This window comes from Miscanthus floridulus, chromosome 2 (genome assembly GCF_019320115.1).
Source record: "Miscanthus floridulus cultivar M001 chromosome 2, ASM1932011v1, whole genome shotgun sequence".
Taxonomy (NCBI): Eukaryota; Viridiplantae; Streptophyta; class Magnoliopsida; order Poales; family Poaceae; genus Miscanthus; species Miscanthus floridulus.
This window is the reverse complement of record NC_089581.1, coordinates 15,484,407-15,490,664: the sequence shown is the minus strand read 5'-3', so window position 1 is coordinate 15,490,664 and position 6,258 is coordinate 15,484,407.

Here is a 6,258-nt window from a genome sequence, read left to right as displayed (position 1 = left end):
GCAGACCTAGGAGGAAGAAGGAGCTTGTGGTCAATTTTAGAATAAAACAACTTTTATCCCAAAATTGAGGGGGCATGTGTTAACACTGGATTTTGGTTGACTTTGGAAGATAACAGGTGGACCCGCATGCGGGAAGAAGGACATTCGGCAAACAAAACGAGCGGTCGGCTAAATGCTTGTGCGGTCGGTTACTTCAGAAGGTGGTGACTTCATTCGGGAAAGCAGAAGATGGCAGGCAAAGCCGATCGAAAAGATAAAAGTTGTAATAATAAAGGACTCTGAGAGTTTAGGGCAAGGAATCGTAGTTTCCAAGTTTGTTTAAGAGTTCCTTTGTAAATCGTAGTCTTTTAGGACTCATGTTTTGTCTAGGGTATAAATATTGACCCTCGACCATTGTAATAGGGGTTCACAATCAAATCAATACAACCGGCCCCGTGCCAACTTTCGAGTCCTTTTGTCGTGTCGTCGAGTTCTTCGAGAGGACTCATCGATCCGTCGACCTCCGTAAGTTCCGACAACCTTGTTATCATGTTTAGTATCATGCGGTGAATTTAAACGTGATGTAAGTAGTCTTGTTTGTTTTTAATGATCGTGCGGCGGATCTTTGCTTGACAATCAAGAAGTCTTTGCTTATGCTTTGTTTATGAATAGATACCGTGTGGCAGGCGTTTGCTCAATATGCTTAGTGAAAGCAAGACAGTTATCGGCTCTATTAGATACGGCAAAATCTAAATAGATTCATTAAGTTATCCTGTGTTGCATGTTTTAAATATTTTATATATTTGTAACACACTTCTGCCCAATCTAGATTGATATTGTTTGGCCCTCTCTTATGGTTTTATTCGTGCTTCAATGATCATTGCTTTCATATTACCTTTGCAAATAGATAACATGCTCATAATGGCTGAATTATTTTAATCTAGATTGTCACATGTCGTGGGTTCATGCATGTTAATTACGTTTAAGCTTTGACGAAACTAGGTGTCGTGCGGCAGATGCAGGTTTTAGATTAGTTTAATTGTGTTTATTTGCACGTTCCTTCTTCATGGATCCCAACTCGGCTGGACTGCTGAGCTTGGTTATGCATTAACTCATAATTAATTTTACTTGTTCAAACATGTCTTCCCATGCACATGCATTTGGCAATCGGATCCTTACGTGTGTTCATCTCACGATTAGCTGAATGGTTTATAAACTTGTTGGTAGACAGCTTCCTATAGCTGTATGTCGTTGTAAGTGGCTTCAGGGCCATATATATAGAACTGTCTGGTCTCACCCGACATGTTCTGGTTTGGCATTTAACTGTTTTATCCCTTGTTAGTTTTTTTCAGGTCAAACTGACTGGCACGTTTCCAGATTATGAAGCACTTGGGCACCCGATTGAAGCCACGCTTTCCGACTTGCTGTGTGTGAGGCACAGTGCGTCACATTTTGTGTCAACAGTATTATAATCTAAACCATAATGATATTCTTGTAGAATATCTATCTGTTGAGCCCCTTGCTGATTTACTGCTTGAAATCTCTGATTGAAAACATTAGGATCTATATCTCTACGAATTCTTTGAACCGATGGTGCTATTTTTTGAGCCAACGGTGGTATTTTGCCTGATATACCAAAATTAACTATCTGATTCTGAACTTGCCCTATTGGCTGTTGCACATGCTGCATTGATGATCCAGGATTATATTGCATTTGATTAGTAGTAGCACCCTGAATTTGCTCAGATGAATTATAAATTGCCTGGACATCATCACTCTTATCTAGTGTTGCTTCTTGATGACTAGTACCGGCTTGATTAGTTCTCTAAGTCGACGGATGTGGATTATTGTAATAAGCCGGTCCAACCTAATTAAGTGGAAATCCATGAAACACCTCCTTTATAGTATTGTGGAATGTATTCAAGAAAGCGTATTATGATTCAACATTGCATCATGAATAGATTTGTTGACAGCTTCTAAAAAAATGCCTATCATTAGCTTTGTCAATATCTGACTATCCATGCATCAAAACTCTCAGCAGTGGATATTTCTGTACAACTTTATTGTCATGTGTTTTAGTGTATGACAACAAACATTTGTTCTGAAACTCCTCTATAGCTTTACCAATAACAACCTTATCCTCAGCAGACAAGTCTTCATAAGGTACCATAAGAATATTCTTGTTGTTGTGAACCATCATGACGGTTGTGGTCCCACCAGGCGTGCTAAAAAGTGTTGACACAAAAATGGGATGATGTGAGCAACACACAGCAAGCCAGAAGATCTGAATGGAACAAAACCAGAGATCTGCTTGGCTTCAACACAGAACCAACCGATTCTAAAAACCCAACGACATGCCAGTCAATTTGACCTACAATTGACAAGGAGAGAAAGTCTTATCAGTAATTTAAGGTGGAACATGTCGGTGTTGCTTCAAACAGTTCCAAATGTACGGCTAGATAGACGATTCAATGAGGCTAACGACTAAATAGTCGATATCCAGCGTATCCATGAAATGAAGATCTTTAAATCAAGAATTATCGGCTAATATTAAATGATAATGATATGAACAAAAATATTCTTAGCAGATTCGATAATTGGTGATTTTATATTAACCAACAAGTTATTTAACACAAGATCAATAACTTTGATCTATATTATGATTTGTAAGAGATCAATCAGCTGATACAGCCTTACAAACTACGATATAGATCAATAACTAAGTTATATTATGGCTCATAAAAGATCAATCAGCTGATGCAGCTTTACAAGCACAATACAAGTCGTGGCAATACTCACAAGCAAGCTGAAGGTCGATCGGTCGATGCAGCCCTATTTGTTGAAGAACTCGCCAAGATCTACAGTACTCCTACTTCTAATGCGACGACGAGAGCCAGAAAGATTGTATTGATTGAATATTTGTTCTTTTTACAATAACCAGGGTCTAATATTTATAACCGGAACCTAAACATGAATCCTACTCAAATACGACTCATTACAATTCTTAGAATAAAAGAAAACTTCCTAACTTAATAATAATCTGGACCCCAATTTTCCTTATTTGTAGAGTCCGACACATCTTCCTGGCGCCACTCAAGCATAGCCCATTGACACCGTCTGCTAACATCATCCATAAAATAGCCGATTCTGACATCACATCTAAATCAACTGATACCAATTCACATCTAATCGATTCCTTAATGACACAATCCTGAAAGCTTTGAGTTCCCTCATTTCTCTAACCAAATTTTGGTGTAAACAAATGGTTTAGGTCTAGAAGCAACCGTTTTGTTGTTATAGGTGCTTTAAAAAGCGTGCACAACATGTTCAAGCATAGCCCATTGTTGCACTTGGCTGACCATGGCTGCCTCTGGCCTAGTCGCCACTGGCCTCTACTGTGTGGAACCGCTGCTGCTGCTTGCGTGGCCATGCGGTGTTGCTAGCTGTCCCGCCGCACTACCGCACTACCGACCCGCCCCATGTCGTGCCGCAGTCGCTGCTAGTGCTATCGTCTCACCGCCATGTCCGTGCTTCTCTCTGCACCTCTGCGCCGCTGCTAGCCTTATTCGAGGCCGCCACTACCGAGCGCATGTGGCCGTTCTCACCGTCGCCTTATCATTTATGGTGCTGCGCCGCGCAGGCCATGGCCAGTTGGGGATGCATGTGCTTGTCCTTTGCGTCTGCGCACATGCCTTTCGGGTCACGCTAAGCATGTCCCACCAAGGCGAGGCCATGCTGTGCCACCTACCAACCCGTCTCTCTCTCTCTGCTGCCACCGTCGGAGTCGCACCCCATGCAATTGACCAACGAGTGGTCATCTCCTTTCGATTCCACGCGCCTATGTCTCCACCATCAAGTCCCCTTGCTGCTCGACCCCACCCCACCTTGAATGGCGCCCGGTCAAGCTCCAATTTGGCATTTTTATCGCCGCCTTGCCGATAAGGCCGTGTCTAGCCATGGATGAGGGCAGCCCTCCTACCGTCCCTCCCGAGCCAATTCACCTACACCACTAGTTTCGCCTTGCCTTCCTCTCCACCTTGCGCACACCAGTGGAACCACTACCGCATTCCCGTCGCTGCTGACATGACCGCACCACTGCGGTGCGCCGCTGCATGGCTTGACTGCACGTGGCCACACCTCCTCCACCATCCTCCACTCCAACCATCACCTCGACTAGGTCCATGATAGTCTATTGATGCTCCCTCGCTAGCTAGTTAGGTTCTTTGGTGCTCTGGATCGCCAGAGCAGCTGCGCCACTGCCATGGACGGCCACGCATTACTGCAGCATGTCCCGCCACCCCACGTTGCTGCTTGGTGTAGGTGGTTGGACCATAGATGAAGGTTGGCCCGACCGACGGGCCAGCGTGAGCCTCGGGTGGCTGGCACGGTCGCACCATGTCATCGCCTGCCGCACCGCCGTGCGCTGAGTCGCTTGGGGTGCGTGCGGGTGAATTAGGGAAAAGCCAAGGGGTTAAGTGAGATGGTCTAATAGAGGAGAAAATAATGTTAGTACTTAGTTGTATATTGGAAGGAGTTAAATGCTCTTCATTTTAGTATACATTAAATCATTAGTAGAAATAAAGATATACCCTTAAATTGCAAAACTGAGTGTTTGTTAGTTGAATCCAACACCTTGTTTGATGAAGATGATAGTTAGCTTAGTATCTTAGTCATTAGAGCTAGTTTAGTAGCTTGGTATGTGCATTCTTAGTTTAATAGTTGCTGTTGCTTGAATGCTAAGTGTTGCATCATCATCGCATGCATGTAGAGAATGAGTTGGTGGAGATCGTGACCACCGGCGGTCACAAGTTCAAGGAGATCGTCGAGGAGTACGAGGAGGAGATTCTCGTGTAGGAGGAGGTCCTAGAGCCGCCCCTAACTTACTCAGCTGGACACCGCTCCTGCCCAAGGCAAGTCCCGGTGCATAACCACTATTTTATAATTCACCGTATATATATGTGTTGTACATTTATGTTACAGGAATTTTATAGAAACCACATGCATAGATACACCTGTCCTAAGAGCCTTACTAGTGCAGGTTCAAGTAGATGCTATGATTAGGTCATCGGTAGCATGAGTAACCTGTCGTTGCTCACAATAAGGTATTATTATTACTCTCATAATAAAATGATGAAAGGAAAAATGGAGACATGATAGGGATATGGTATGGGTATTGGTGGGTGTAATAGGTTGTGTCCTGTGGCCAATGGGGCTTAGCTTGGGTTACACTATTTTCCCTGTTCGTGTCGATTAAGAACCGTCCATTGCTGTGGATGGTAGTCAAGTCATAGACTTATTATCCTGAGCACATACTTGCTTATGGGAGCAGGAAGACTCGTTATGCTCTTATTGTGGGTTTTGGCTCTTTTTGGACCGACTGATTGGAGGTGGGGAAAGGTGAAGGTCTAAGCACCATACTGAGACCGGGTCTCAAGTGTGGGGGCTTGGAGTCCAAGTTTGGACAGGAACCTAGACCCCATGACAGGAGTGGAATGGGTTGGTCTTGTTTGTGGCTAGGGTACAAATGGGGCATGTGTTTCGAGGTACCCAGCTAGGATACATTGGTTCACGAATCATCATGTCTGTGAGACTGTACGACTTGGCTATGATCTAGCACCATAGTAAGAACTGGAAAATAAAAGATGATGAAATGGTTCTGATTGCTTAAGCCTTGCTTGAAAGTAGAACTGGTGCTTTTCTAGAATGGTTAGCTAATGAAGTAATCATGACTGCTAATTAAACTTGATCTTAAGGATCTACTTCTAGTAATGCTTTTTCGCAAACAAAAAGAAAACATCAAATCTATATGGCCTATCATATCCTTGAGAGTCAGGAAACTATTCTCACTAGTCGGGTAAGTCTTACGAGTACATTGTGTACTCAGGGTTTATTTTACCCCTGTTGCAGATGCAGCTTGAGGCGTAACTCTTGTATGGAGAATTCTTCTGGTGGGCACAAACAAATCCCTGTATCATTTTTGCTAGATGTTTATTTTCATTCTGTTGTTTAATTATCGCACTCTAAACTCTAGTATTGTAATATATAATTTCCAAGAACTCTTATTGTATGAAATGGACTAAGTATTGTAAGCTTGTACTCATTATTAGATTCTAGATGTAAAACATGGATTGTTCGAGTTCTCCCTTGGGGTGTGCTCGACGGAAATGTCCGATGTAGCTCACTTTTGAGGTGCTTAGTGTCTAGTGGAAGATGAGCACCTCTGAAAGCATGTTATTTTGGGCGGTTCAGGCACATGTGGTATCAGAGCTAATAATGAGT